Source organism: Lagopus muta, chromosome 15, assembly GCF_023343835.1.
Source record: "Lagopus muta isolate bLagMut1 chromosome 15, bLagMut1 primary, whole genome shotgun sequence".
In the NCBI taxonomy this organism is placed as follows: domain Eukaryota; kingdom Metazoa; phylum Chordata; class Aves; order Galliformes; family Phasianidae; genus Lagopus; species Lagopus muta.
Genome location: NC_064447.1, coordinates 13,588,701 through 13,603,420, shown reverse-complemented (window position 1 = coordinate 13,603,420; position 14,720 = coordinate 13,588,701). Strand labels below are relative to the sequence as shown.

At 45.2% G+C, this 14,720-nt stretch overlaps 1 long non-coding RNA gene across 3 annotated transcripts in view; it reads right to left on the bottom strand.

Moving 5' to 3' along the window:
• Positions 1-4,280: 4,280 nt before the first annotated feature.
• The window catches only part of LOC125700740 (uncharacterized), a 34,096-nt gene continuing 23,656 nt past the window's right edge, over positions 4,281-14,720 (bottom strand). For 2 of the 3 annotated variants that reach the window (XR_007380045.1, XR_007380046.1), the window contains 2 exons: positions 10,799-10,928; positions 4,281-7,022 (listed from right to left, as the gene is read on the bottom strand). This is a non-coding gene — a long non-coding RNA (uncharacterized LOC125700740). Of the gene's footprint in view, positions 7,023-9,519; positions 9,614-10,798; positions 10,929-14,720 lie in introns of all 3 variants that reach the window. The other variant, XR_007380047.1, reaches the window with a different exon arrangement.

Sequence of the window (14,720 nt, the reverse complement as noted above, 5' to 3'; positions counted from 1 at the left end):
TTCCCCGTGAGCTGCTGTTTGCTTCAGATGTTCACAACAAAGATTCTAATTAACAATCCCAGCGGATCTGCTTTCTAAGAAAACTATCATAGATGTGATAATGCTGCACGTCTCAGAAACTGCTAACAGGCACTGCAGAGAGAAAGGTCTGTGCTGCAAGGACATTTACCCGTGAATACTGGGTCAGAAATCACTTGCTGAGATCACAGCTATCAGAAGCATTGTGTTTCCAGCTGGAAAATTGGGTATATCAAACTAGTTCTTAATTTGGATGATCTGATTGGAAATCTGACATTGTGACCCACGCACAGCCTCTGTCAGCCCTCCCGTTCCCATGCAAATGAGAAGAGAATTTGCCCACTGAGCGGTGATGGGAGTTTGCCTTAATAGGCAGTGAAAGTTTGGGTCCAATGTGAGGAGACATCGCTCATGTGATCCTGAACTGCATTCTTCCCAAACTTAAACTTGTAGAACCAAACTGTTCTTTCACTAGATTATCACAAGGACCTTATATTCCAAAGGTCCTATAAGCAGAATTTCATTCATCCTCCCCCACCCCTTTCTCTATTATCCTTGGCGATATTATCCATATGTCTCAAAGTAAGGTACTTTTACAGACTATTTTGCCTCGTTACAAATATTTACATTTTCTCATATTGCTGTTTCTCTTGGATGAGTCACACTGTCTCCATCTCACTGTTGGTCACGTTTTCATTGCTTGTAAAACCATACCACGTTTTCACATGTAGGGTGAAAGTGATAAAATTCCCCTTTCTCTGTTGTAAAGAGCACATCAAATTAATTTGCTTCATGATTTTTTTCCCCAGATTTTAATAGTTAATAAATTTACTGTTTTACTTTAGAGAAATGGAACATTTGCTTTCTCTGACAGGGCGTTGGAGGCTCAGTGCCATCCTTAATTAACAAAACGCATCGGAGATCTGTTGACTTAGGTGGAGCTGCGTCACTCCACAAGAACAGAAGACTCAGTCTCCAACACGGTACTGAAACCAAGCTTTCCTGGCAGCACAGCACAATGAGCTTACAAATTAAAAAGGGAGAAAGATCCTTCACATCTCTGTTTCACTGCCCATCCAGTTCATGAGGTCCCCAACATTACGGCAGCCACACAATTTCATAGGGCTAGTTTAGAAAGAGACTCCAAGTAAAAGCTTAACTGTCTTATCTGCCAGTTTCTCTACAATTTCAGTATGTTTTTCTGCCACAAGGATCCATACTACACTGTCTTTATCTTGTGGCATTTTAGCACAACTGTTGAGATACAGATGAAGTTCTACCTGTACATACACATACAGGAAGGGAAACTCCTCTTTCTCCTTGCCCTGCAGCATTTGAAGCAGCTGAACAAGCTCAGCTCAGGTTTCCAGAAGCTGCCTTTCCAGGCACAGAGCTCATAAAAGGGGCTGTGAGATTCAGAGGCACAGGGACACAACCATTAAGCCACTTTTCTGTGCTTTTGCTCCCATGCCCCACATCAGCTGCTCTCCTGATCAAGGAGTTTTTAAATTTGCAAAGCAAGCTAGAGGAAAACAACAGAAATGAGCCTGGTGGCTTATTGTGGGTGGATGATTAAACACACCAAGATTGCAGCTGTGATTACCGAGCTTTCAACTCAGGTGATGCCACTTTGGTTTTCCATTCTCCTGCACACATACACTGCGTTAGAGCAGCTTCACTGCAGTAGTGCCAGGGCTGCACACACTGTTCGTCATCACAGCCAGCCAGTCTTACAAACTACTCATCCAAGGCATGCTTCATTGAAATAAGGCACTACCTCCATTTATGCAGTGTCTAAAGCACAAGGCCTCTGCTCTGGGCAACGCTTGGGTTTGGGAACACGGCTTTACCAATCACCTGGGTATGCCAGCACAAGTGCAGCCGCTCCTCCAGCTCCAGAGCAGGCAGACAGACAGCAAAAGTTCTGTGTACACAGCCCAGACCGAGTCAACATGAACATCATCTTATCAGCGTTTGGGCAAAGTTCAGCAGAGCCAACGGCCCTTAGAAGCATCCACAATACACTGGGCCCAGCAGACATGAGGAGGAACTGGGCAGGTCTGTAAGGAGCCAGAAGAGCTGATGCCACGTTGCCATCCACCAGCCCTAAGCTGAATGGCAGGGGCAGCAGTGCAGGTCCTACTCCAGCTTGCAGCTGTAGGCAGTGCCAGAGCTGCGTGCCCAGACCGGCTGCTGTCTGCAGAGCAGAGCCTGAGGGCCATGGGGCTGGGCTGCTTGTGCAGGAGAGCAAGGAGGAGGGCAGGGGGCAAAGCAAAGTGTGGGAAAGGACGTGGGAAATCTGGGAGAGAAAATACAAAATGGGCTGTAACTGTTTATTCAGCATAAATATTTCTCACCCTGGGAGAACCCTGGTTTTCTGATTGTGTCCTACATCATGACAGCACATGGAACAAATTAACTTGCAGCCATGACGTACAATGAGATCAGAAAAGACTGTTCAAACTAGAAGTTGTGAGCTGATGTTGTCAAAATACTGAGCGGTTGTTTTCTTACAGCCTTTAGGATGATCCCCTGCAGCAAAAGGCTTCAATGTATTCCACAGCAGAGCATGCCTGCTAACAGCTTCCAAGCACTTAAACCCCTGGGAAGCACAGCTATCCCTCACTCATTAGCCTCATTTGATCGAACGGGACAAGCACAAACAAGAGAAAACCAACAAACTGCAGCAGTGGAAACAGCAGTTTCCCAGAAACATCTAGTAGGAGTGAAATAGCCGAAGTCCCCAGCAAAGCCACATCAAACCTGCAAGATGTATAGACGTACTTGGCACACTGATGCTAGCTTTGAACTTGCCGTGGTCTTTTTGAATCACATCCAAAGTAGGAAAATGCCATTGAGACCTTATCTTCTGCAGCAGAGACAAAGCAGGATCTGTTCAAGTGCTCAGGCACAGAAGTGGCACCAAACACGAGCAGTCCCTGGCAATAAAGAGCAGATCCTATTTTTTAAGCCAGATTTTCTGCAATCCTAAGAACGCAGAGATGTGTCTCAGCAAGCACACTGAGTCCCGTGTGCAGGAACCTTCCCTTCCCTCTGGCTGTTTTCCTCATCTTGGTGCGTTTTCAGCAGTCATGTTTTTGCCTTCCTTTATGTTTCCCACGTCCCAAATTCAGGCTGCACTCGATTGCAGCCATTAGGTTCCTAAGATAGGATGTGTACCCTAATAAAAAGCTCTGCTGTGCTCTCCCTGTCTCCCCCTTCTCCAAGGCTGCTAGAACAGACACGCTAACCCACAAGCAAACAACCTTGGACAATTAACTTAAATACCACTTTAGGGTTTGGGAGGCTGCCGTTGACAGTGCGCACACAGAAGGATGATGAGACTGATGAGACAGAAGGAGTGCCACCAAATGTCAACAGACAGTACCAACCATCACTGTGCCCAGGGCTTTTCCAGGGAAGTGCGCCAAGGAGGAGTCCAAGGGCTGCAGCACGGAGCTCAGCCAGGGCAAGAGACCCTGAGCTGTTGCCTATAAATCTCCAAAGACTGTTGAAACATAACCAGAGAAAGCAAGTAGAGCAGCAGGGAGACCACTCTGGATGCAAACGACAGAGCATCACTGAACCATATGCAACCCCACAAAGATAATGGCCCTAAATTACCTCTCGCTTGCATTGGTTCATTAAGAATTTGATAGAGCTCCACTAGTGCTGTTGGAAGCCTGCTCAGAGAGCTAAGTGGACTCTGGATCAGGCTCCAGGACTGGAAAATATATTAGGTCATAAAGTACAGTATTACATATTTTATAAGGGAACAGCTATCAACATCTGCTCCACCCAGTGAACATACAAAAAACAGCTGGAAATAAGAACAGCTGTGCAGATCTCAAGCTCTCTTTAGCAGCAGCTTCTTCCAGCCACTCCTGAGCTCATGCTAGAAAGACATTTCTATAGCTCTTTTCTGCAGGAAGAATCTTAAGACCGTGAGAATGCCATCATGATAGCAATAGATGTGAATAAAATAATTACAGCATAAAGAAGACATGCTTATCATCATCAATTGTGTGAATTAACCTATGAAAATACAAACATGGGCAATGAGAGATGTGTTTGCAGGCACCTTTAGTGCACACACCTTGAATCTCAAATTTGCCACCAAGATTTTGGTGTTTGCTAGCCTGATTTAAAACACACAACTACAGCCCGAGTCAGAGCAACCACTGCTTACACACAACATTGTCCTGTTAAGGTTTGCGTGGAACAACGGGCATCAGGGGATCCATAACCTCATTAGCAGCAGCTCCACCCACTGCTTCTTATTCCCAAGGTGGGGATTTTTAGACCTGGACCTAATTTCTTGCCTTGCTAGCAGCACTCCTCACCCACAGGAACGATTCAGATCACATTCACAAATCTACCACTATGTCATCTGCATTTCCAAGACATAGATCTGTGGTACAATCTGTACATTTTTGTATTTCATTTCTTTTCCATTATGTCTGGGAGGTGGATCCAAACAGTGCTTTTTCTTCATGCTTTTCTTCTTCCCTTAGTCATATAAACCAGAGTATGCGTTGTACTGAGATCACTCCATCAAAACATCCAACGATTTATAAAGAAATTGGTTCACTTTTAGGCCAACGTGGTCAACACTGTGGAGTAACACTACCCCAAGCTGCATATGTGGCAGATCCCAGCAATCTGCTGGCTATGGCAGCACTACTCAAATCTATACAGGAGAGAGACTTCTGGAGGTGGGCATTGCTGACGTGCTGGATATGGATACCACTGTCCTGATACTTTGGATGGCAGGTTGCTCCCATCACAGAATGTCTCTGGGTGGAAGGGACCTCAAGGATCAAGTTCCAAAAGCCCTGACTCCAGTTCAGGAAGGACATGGAGCTCTTAGAGCGGGTCCAGAGGAGGATCACTAAGATGATCGGGAGGCTGAATCAGATTTTATCCATACATAAGAAGTAGAAATAAAACAATCACAACAGTGAAGCCAGAAGGTGAGAATTTCTGCCAATTTAACACAAACACAGCCCTGATGCAAAGGAATTCCCGAGGGAAACACTGCTGTGATGGAGGAGTCCTCCAGTCCTTCACAGCAAAGTGCTGGCGCTGAAGCAGAAGCTCGTGGAACAATGCAAGTGATGTCAGAACAAGTGATGTCAAGGAGCTGAGCTCAGAGATCCAGATGCTGAAGTTAGCTTGCAATGAATGCACCAAAACAAGGGTATCCAAAGCACTGAATGACTGCTAAAATAGAGCCAAGAGTCAGAAGTAGAACAGAGATGATAAAGGTAACTGTGAGCCAGCTGGCCAGCACAGTGTTGAGCAAAGCAATGCAAAGCTGATACAAACTTCAACTAATAAAAGCAATTAATTAAAATAATAAAGTATAGCAATATAATTAACACCAGTAATCACAGTTTATGGAAAACAGGCCTATCATATAAATCTAATTTCATTCTTTGATGAGATTACGAGTTTGGTGGATGAAGATAACAGGAAAGATACAACGCAGGTGGAGTTTGGTGAGTCAGAACACTGCATGCTGATTGCATGATGATGTGAAGCATCTGCTGAAGGAACACTGCTTGTAGCACGAGGCCATGGTGTGCCATGCACTGCTCAGATTGGGATCTGAACACGCAGGAGTCAACAGCAGAAGGTAAGAAGTTAATCATGGAGAGCAACATGTGTTACCAGGGGGTTCTGGGCACTTACAGAGCTGTTTAGTGCAGGCAAACAGCTTCAGAGCTGCCAGAGAGGAACTTAGGGCTGCAAGGAGGACTACATGGAAAGCTGTGAGTCAAGACAGAATTAAGCTCCTGAATAAACTGAAGTTTTTTTTTTTTTTTTTTTTTTTCTTTTTTTAATTTTTCTTTCCCTAAATCAAATTTGATCCTTCAGTCCATGAAAAGAATAGAACCAGGGGGAGATTTTATCTCAGCACACAGCACCTGTTGTGTTTTATCGCCTGCATTTCTTAAGGCTGCTGAAGATTTGTGTGGGTAAAGTTTGAAACCATTCAGTAAAATATCTTATATATTATTTGCGGAGTTTAATCCGTTTAATTAAGCAGCAAAACAATGGAAAGGTGATTTAATACCGGTCTGTGCATGCAAAAGAAAGCAGTGGGTATCAAAAGGACCGTTCATCAAGTGAAGCAAAGCAGAACTTGCACCAAGGTCCTAAATGAGAAGCCAAACAATTGTAAGTGAGCAATTATGAATGCAATTTAATAGAAAAAGATATTAACTGCTTGCACGATCTATTGAGGGAATGGTTGATTCTGCAATTTTAAGCAGATAAGATGACAAAACTAAACGCAGGTTACTTTTCTTAAAGAAAAAAAGAACTATACATACATCTTCAGACAAAGTATAGGGGGTAGCTGGCCTTTCATTAAACAAAACATCAAAGTAGATGTTCTCATGGTCCTTCCTGGCCTTAAACCAATCGAATCCCTGAAGAAACAGACTGCTTTTTCTGTAAATAAAACTGCAGGATGACTTCTGGTTTCCAGCCAGTTCTAAATACGCTTTAAATTGTTCGGAGTTCTGCCTGTTTTTCCCATTCTGCCTGGAGTATTTCAAGCAGGTCAGTACAAGTATTGATAAACCATATTTTGCACCAAAAAGGAGATTGTTTGGTCAATAATTTCCATTGGCATTCATATATTTTTACATGCTTACGACAAACTTTACAGAGTACTGGGTTGTTCTCAGCGTTTCCTGGTGCAAACCAGAACACTCTGTCATCAAGATGTCCATACAATTTTGTTTTGTATTCTTTTCCTTGCCTATACGTAGTGTTTTGTGAGTAATCAGTGAATCAAATTGATGTATGAAGTGGTCGTTTCTTGCAGCCTTTACCTCCAGAAAGTTACATCACCACCATCTGCTGAGGCTTCTCACTCCTGTAGCACATGATGGGATCCAATGAACGTGGGGCAGTTTCTCACCACAGCACTGCACACAGTCATGTTTTCTGCATTCCTCCATTGCTACATGATACTTGAGCTTAGCAGACAACTGCATGGAAAAAACAGCATTTACGTAAATGCTGGGCCAGATCCAAAGCACATTAAAGAAAATGGAGAATTTTGATTGAGCTAATGGGACAGGACCTCCAGAACCTGGATTTCCCACAGGTCCTCAGGGTACATCTCCATCCTTCCCACCATTTTTTGGTGGGATTGACTCTGCAAAGAGGTGCTGAGCAAAGCCCTGGAGTCTCAACTGAGGTGCCCAGGAGGAAGGCACAACAGCAGCCCATGGGAAGGCACTGGGCTGCCTCCACGTGCCTTGAACCTCTCCCCACAGCTCACACCCACAGAGCAAAAACCAGAAGAAACAACATCCATCGGCCAGTCATCTGGCCAGCAAGGGCAAGGATGCTGTGTTGGGGTTATTCATTTTTATTTTTAGCAATAAGACCAAATACATGTTGGCTTATCTCACTGGGGAACTCCAACTTGGCAACACAAAGGATGCAGTGGTGTCTCCTAATGAAAAGCATACTCTCTGCTGCGACCTACAGGCCATAGCTGTATCCTGCCATGGGATGCCTTTTCTGGGGCAAGGCTTTCTGCTTTTTGGTTTTACTCCACGCTGTATTGAACTGCTCCATTACAACCAGTACCCGTGAAAGGAGAACTAAGCACATTCTGTTTTCAAAACCTTTCAAAACCTAAAACATACCAACATACTTCCATCTCCCACCAGGGCACTTACAGCTGCTCCCTTGACATGTCCAGCACTTCAAGTCCAAAACCAAATCCACCTCATGTCCTCCATGCTTCGTTTTGGGTACATTTGAAACAAGCACACAGCAGAGTCCATCAGAACTGCACACTTTGTACCAACATTCCTCCAAACAACGGGCAGGTTGCAACAGGACAAGAAATAGTTTCAAACTAAGAGGGCAGATTCAGGCTGGGTGTAAGAAAGACAATAAGGGCAGTGAGGCAGTGGCATAGGGTGCCCCATCCCTACAGACACCCAAGGTCATGAAATGGGATCTGAGCACGCAAGGGAGCTGTGGGTTCCCTGCCCAGTGCAAAGCATGGGACAGATGGCTTTTAAAGGTCCCTTCCAACTCAAACAATTTTATGATTCTATGATTCTAATGAAAACATAAGGGGTAGATAACAGCAGGACAAGGGGAAATGTTTTTAAGTTGAGGGAGGGAAGATTTCAGTTGGATGTCAGGGGGAAGTTCTTTAGTGTGAGGTGCTGGAACAGCTGCCCAGAGAGGCTGTGGATGCCCCATCCCTGGAGGTGTTCAAGGCCAGGTTGGATGGGGCCCTGGGCAGCCTGGTCTGATATTAAATAGGGAGGTTGGTAGCCCTGCATGTGGCAGGGGGTTGGAGATTCATGATCCTTGAGGTCCCTTCCAACCCTGGCCATTCTGTGACTCTGTGACTCAGGGACGAACAAGACATGAAGTGTCAATATGGAGCAGCCTCAGGCACTTTGGTTAAGTTTCCCTCCAACTGTTGGCTTCGAGAGCCTAATTAGTCAAATAGCCAAGCTTGTATTTCAGTCCTATACTACAGGGAGTTCACAGCACCTCTGTTTCATTGACAGCCATCAAAATTCACTCCATGCTCCTTGTCAAAACAGCAATAGTAATTATGGGAAAAATCAGCCAGGGAACCCAGGAGGAGGCAGAGGCTTGCCTGGCTAGCAGAGCTCTATCTCAGCACCCATCCTTCCCTTTGCATTTTCTTCCTGCTTAGGGATGGTGGTAACCACCAAAGCTACAAAGTAAAAACACTCCGCAAAATAATAAATCACCTGGAGGACAGGTACAATTTGGGCTCAGAAGCCGTGCTTTACTGGTGTCTCAGCACTCATTTGTCACTCATTTATCCTCCGTGCCTCAGAACATCCCCCCGCATCTGAGCGCTTCGTGTGCTGTCAATGATTGGCTCCAATCACTCCCATTTCCAAATAACTGCACGGCCCAGCACCTAACAGCGAGCTCAGAAAGCAGCAGAGTTTGTAAATCATTCACAGATCAAACAGAGCAGAAAGCCTGGGGAAGCGCAGTTTGAACTGCCGTCATATACTTAACAACATCGCCACAAAATGTTGATGTGTGGAAATCAATAGGATCTGACAGGCTAAGTATCACTCTGCAGTCCAAACACAAGTTTAACTAACTTCACAAATGTCACCTGGGCCGGATGAAGATGGAAACTGGGCTTTTCCTTCATCAAGGGAAGGAAACTACCATTTTGTGCTCTGTGATCATACACAGGTTTCATCTCCCAGCTGCTGTGCTACCCCCCCCCCCCCATCTCCCCTGTCCAGGAAACAGCAATGGTGCCAGCTCTCCAAAGGAAGCCAGGACACACAGCAAGCCTCCCCAGAGCCCTGCAGGGAGCAGCGTGATGGGGCACGCGCAGAACTGAGTCAGCACCCTGCAGCCATCAATCTCAGCCATTGCACAACGCCCTTCCATTTATTCCACCTGATCCTCTGCACTGATTTTGTAATGGAGTAATTTTAAAAGCATGGTTACCTCCTCCGAAGGAGTACAGGACTTCATGGGGATGGTAGTGCTGGCTCTCACCATTTCTATCTCGAGTCTTCTGATTTTTCATAGCAAGCCTCAGCTGCCAGGAGCATGGAATAACATGAGGATCTCAGCTAGCCCTGCTCTTAATTCCTATTAACAGCAATTTTCTAGGCTTTATGATTGTACTACAGACCCAGAAATCAGAACACAAAGCAGAAAGGGTCTAATTTACTCTATTTTTTTCCATGATTTCTGAGAACTCTATGCAATTCATTAAAGTCTGAAGGGAAATACGACATACTCTTACAGTTCCCAAGCTGAGTTTCCCCTCTGCCTTTCAGGGCGCCCATCTGCAGTGTCACTGCTCTTCAAAACAGAAAGGCTAGCAAATAAATTGGGCAGGAGAAAGGAGTGTTTAATCCTCTGCATTCAGAAGGGTTTCTTGCTAAATTCTACTGTGGCCAAACCACGCTGCTGCCAGGGCCAGCATCTCCCTATAGCTGAGCTCAAAGGACAACAAGGTTTAACCCTGCAGAGGCAAGTGGCTATCACTCAGAGATAGGCAGAGAGGATCTGCTTCAAAAACAAGAACAAAGTGACTGCAGCTTGTAAGGGAAATCCTCTGCCCAAAGCATCGGGCAGAGCATCCTCAGGGTGCTGCTGTCTCACCGAGCCGCCACCGGTTGGCAGCCACAAGGAGGCCTGTTGTTCTTGGCACCTTTCTGAGAGCCTCACCTACTGAAAGCATTTAATTAACTGAGAATTTTAACCTTCACAACAAGCAAAGCAAAACAAGAAGTGACTGTTGAGCTCTGATGACTTTGGAGAAAAGCTCAAAAGCATGACCCTGCCATCTCTCGAAGGCAAGAAGAACGGTTACAAGACTTTGTGTTCTGTTTTTAGATACATGACTCCCAAAGCCAAACTCCTATTTTTAGAGGACCTGACATCACTTTTGCATGGGAGGAGGCATTAACAGCTTAGTTGGGCATTATCTTTGGGAGAAAAATCATTTACCAGATATTAGCTCTCTCTAGATAGTAATGGGCCAGTGAAGAAAAATGTGTTTTGCTTAAGTGTTCATTACCATGGCGGGTTTCACTTGCTCTAAAACAACTTGCATATTAAGTAGCAATAATGGAAACCTCATTAAGGGCTGTGCATATGTATGGCACTGACAGGACACACAGGGAAACAGAAGCTTGCAATTTTAAGCTGTTCCCAACCTTCTCTGCTGGTGAGCCCACCCAGCCAAACCCCTCATCCCTATGGAGGTACTCACTGCTGCTGGATGCGGTCCTTCACAGCCTGACTTCATTCATCCTCTCTTTTTCCAAGAGCTATTCGCACATCATTCCATATGTCAAAGGGTACATTGTTCCACGTGCAAAACAGATTGAGGAGACTGGGCTCTGAATGAAAGAAATAAATAAATCAAGGTTCAGTGTATCAGTAATCAGACCCAAATCAATAATGGGGGAATTTCACCCACAGCTGTATGATGTGTTGTGTATTTCATGCTTCTAAACAACAAATATTGGTATTTCCTGCAATGTATAATACAAGGGAGCTAGTTTCTTTCAAGCATGCATTTTTATAAAGTTAGAGGAATAAAAATTCTGACCTTGAAGCAGTGCCATACTAACATTAATAAAGCACAGAATGCCTACGATCCAGTTTATCATTATGACTCAGATGAGATTAGCTAATCAAGCAGCTTAACTCCCAAGCAACTATATACTGCTATTGTTTGTTTATGGTTCTGCCAGAGAAGCCTCAAAAAGGATGAAAACCACAATTAAGGATTTATTTACATTTTTCTTTAAATATCAGCAGCATTATATTATGGACAATGCCCTTAATCATCTGCTCCAGGGTTTATAATGCACTACCTGCTCATAAATTCCAAGCACTGATTTATTCTCTGACAAGGCACTGCTGGTTTTACGTGTGAGCCCATGGAGCTCAATCTAACTTTGCTTCCAGTGGAGAATTGATGGCTCTGAGAACTCCAGTACTTTCCCAGTCTCTGGCAATCACATCAGAGAACTCACAGCTTCATTTCCAAACCAAAAACCAGGTTAAATTGACAGCTTACAGCCAGTCCATGGAGAGCAGAGGTGGGTACTCTTCTACAAGGAGCAGATCTGCTCCTTGGATAGCTTGATACCTGGTCTGAAATCTGTGTTGGACTTGGTGATCCTTATGGGTCCCTTGCATTCCAACTTGGGATACCCTATGATCAGAGCAGAGGAAACACCTTCTTCCCTGACTTTCACATAGATACAGGAAACATGAAGCTACAATGGCACACCTGAGGAGATCCATCAGTTTGCCATTCCTAACATTCCTTTCCCTCCCCTCTTCCAGCCTGCCTTCAGCCTAACACAGGCTCCAGCCTGCACCTTGGCTCTTTCCTCTGAGGGGAGGGAGGGAGGCAAGGCACCAGGATGGCAGCAAACACTTACAGCCCGACCCTTATTTCAGTCATCTCCTCCAAGAAGGAAAAGCTGGACAGACTGACTCAGTCATCCCACCTTGCCAAAGCAGGAATCTACTCTGTGATACTTCCTTAAGTGCTTCTGTCCAGTATTTACATTTAAACGATTCAAGTAATGGGGATTTCATGATTTACCAGCTTTGTTGTTTGGAAAAACACTCTGGCAGCCAGCTGGCATTTCCTCAGCTTGTTCTCATGCCATCCCTACCCTCAGTACTTCTTTCCACCACCCAGCACATTTCCTGGGCCACTGGAGCAGATTCCCTGTCCTCACTGAGCTGCCTTCAGCAAGGCATAGAACCAGGAAAAGGCTGACCTGCCTAAAACACAGTGATAGTTCTCCTCTTTAAAGATCTACAAGATCTTGGGAGCATCTGCTCCTTGGTCACTGACTGCAGTCTCAGCACAAGCTGGTGATCTCACACCATGTACCCAACCTGGGGATATCTCCCATGTCACTACTGGCAGCTCAGCTCTGCCCCTTTCTTGGGCTTTATTTGATCCACACGTGCTTCTTCTGAGCACCCCTCCCTTCACAGCCCTCCCACCCAAACTGACATCCCTCCCATCTGCCCAAGGGAGTTTTTGTTCCCCCAGCCCACTCCATAGAAACGAGGCCCTCTGCAAATCGCAGACCATCCTTTCCATTACATTTCTATAGCAATGCTGGCACATTAGTTCCACTTATCCTTGGTTAATAGTTCAGCTTATATTCAAACAGCCATTAGCATAAAAATCAACACAGCAATTTTGTATGAATTCTCATATCATTAATCCATTTAGAGTGGATACACAGTTCACACTCCAAATTCACTTAATTATTGACTTAATAACATTTAAAGAGGCCATGGTCTTTGGCTCCATTGGAATGCCATTTCCCCCCCCGCTTCCCTTGCTTTTTTGCCACAGAAGTTGATTTTGCAAGGTTTGGGTAATGCTTGGAGGTGGTGGGGATCTCTCATGCATCTCTGTGAAAGATCCCCACACAATCACAGGTTCACTCTCATGAGAAATAACCTTCCAGATCTCTGGCTGCTCACTTGGTGTATTTGGGGAAAGAGGCAAAACAAATACAGACAGCACAAAGCAGATGCCATTCACCCCAAGCACTCCACAGGGTCGGCCCTGAGCATCCCAGCCCCAGACATCCCACGTCTCCTTCCAGTCTCCCTTTGTCCTGCTCCAGCTGTACACACAAGCCCTGCAAAGGATGGACATAATTACCTCTACATCCACCAATTAGCTCTAGCACAAACAGTGGAAATCACCATGATTTCCAAACACCACACACAAAGTTAATAACTGCACTAAAACTGTTGAAGCGAACTTTGATTTTCCTACACCGTTGAATTCAACATTTTTCTTTTTGTCTCTTCCCCAGCCCTCTGTTCTCTCATTGTCCACGGGGGATGATGTTGTTTGCACTTCAGCTGCTGTTATTGGGAAAAGCAATCGACAAGCAGCTGGCCTTGCATTTCACTTTGAAAAACAGCAAGTTTGGACTTGCCCGAATCATTGCATAATTTGTGCTGCTGCTGGAGGCCTTTTCCAGAGGTTTGTCTTTTTTCCAGTGCAATTTGGTGGCACAGCCATGGATGCTGAGAGGAGCAGAGAAGCATCCAGAAGCTATGGGTAAATGCAGCGTGCAGCAGCATCCCGTCAGCCTCCTGCCATGCATCCCTCTGCCAGGGCCTGGAGCACAGAGGAGGATGCTGAGCACACCAGGCAGCGCTGTGCTGGAGCCCACCTTGCCATCATGCCAGGCAGGGCTATCAGACCCACGTAAGCTCATGTTGGGAATGCTGTTTGGAAAGCTTGGAGTGGATCAAGTTGTTTTCAATTATTGTGGTAACATATTTCATCAGCTTAAAGCCACATGTTTGCCCCAGGTATGTTGAAAGCCAGATCTTTCATATGAATATATCCTACATACAGTTCCACCTCTCCAAGTGGTCATAACAAGCACAGCACCCCTACTGCCTGCAGAACAGTTGTGGCAGTATGTTGGCAGGAAACCTCCGCTATAATAGACACTGCTGGAGACCGACTGCACCAGCACAAAGCTTTCTGCTGGAGAAGGAGCACAGGAGCCAAAGAGGCCACTCTGCCTTCCACAGGGAAACGAGTGCTTGGAGGATTTATCAATGGGCTCGAGCCCAGATTTAATAACACATCTTACCACAGATGTCAGCAAAAGCAGATTCAGATGCGCAGCGCTGCAGGATGCTTTTATTCAGATGTTGTAGTAAAGAGGAGAACATCCCAGAATAGACAATAACCGCACTGTGTGTGGTTTCTCCTCAACTGGGCTTCAGAGTGTTTCCCCACCTCTTTACCACACAACACCAATCCCTCTCAGTTTATGCACATAGGGAATTTTGAGGGAGCAGTGCTTTCTTGGGAGTGCCCTTGAAAGAGCAGGCAGATGCTCAACACAATGAGGTACAGCTTTGCACCCATCGCATTTTGCTTGCTAGCTGCTCCAAGAATAAAAGTTTCCCATTTGGGATTTGAGAATCTACCCAAGCCATGAAAAGCACTCCTTTGTTTCAAAAAGTCCACCATTGCGTCTGCTTAATTTATAAGGTAACACCATAATCCTACTTCTACTGCAAAACACAATAAGAACCATTTCAAAAGGAGTCAAAGCTGCCCCTGAAATGCTCTGTGACATTTCACAAATATTACCAAACTTCTCCCTACT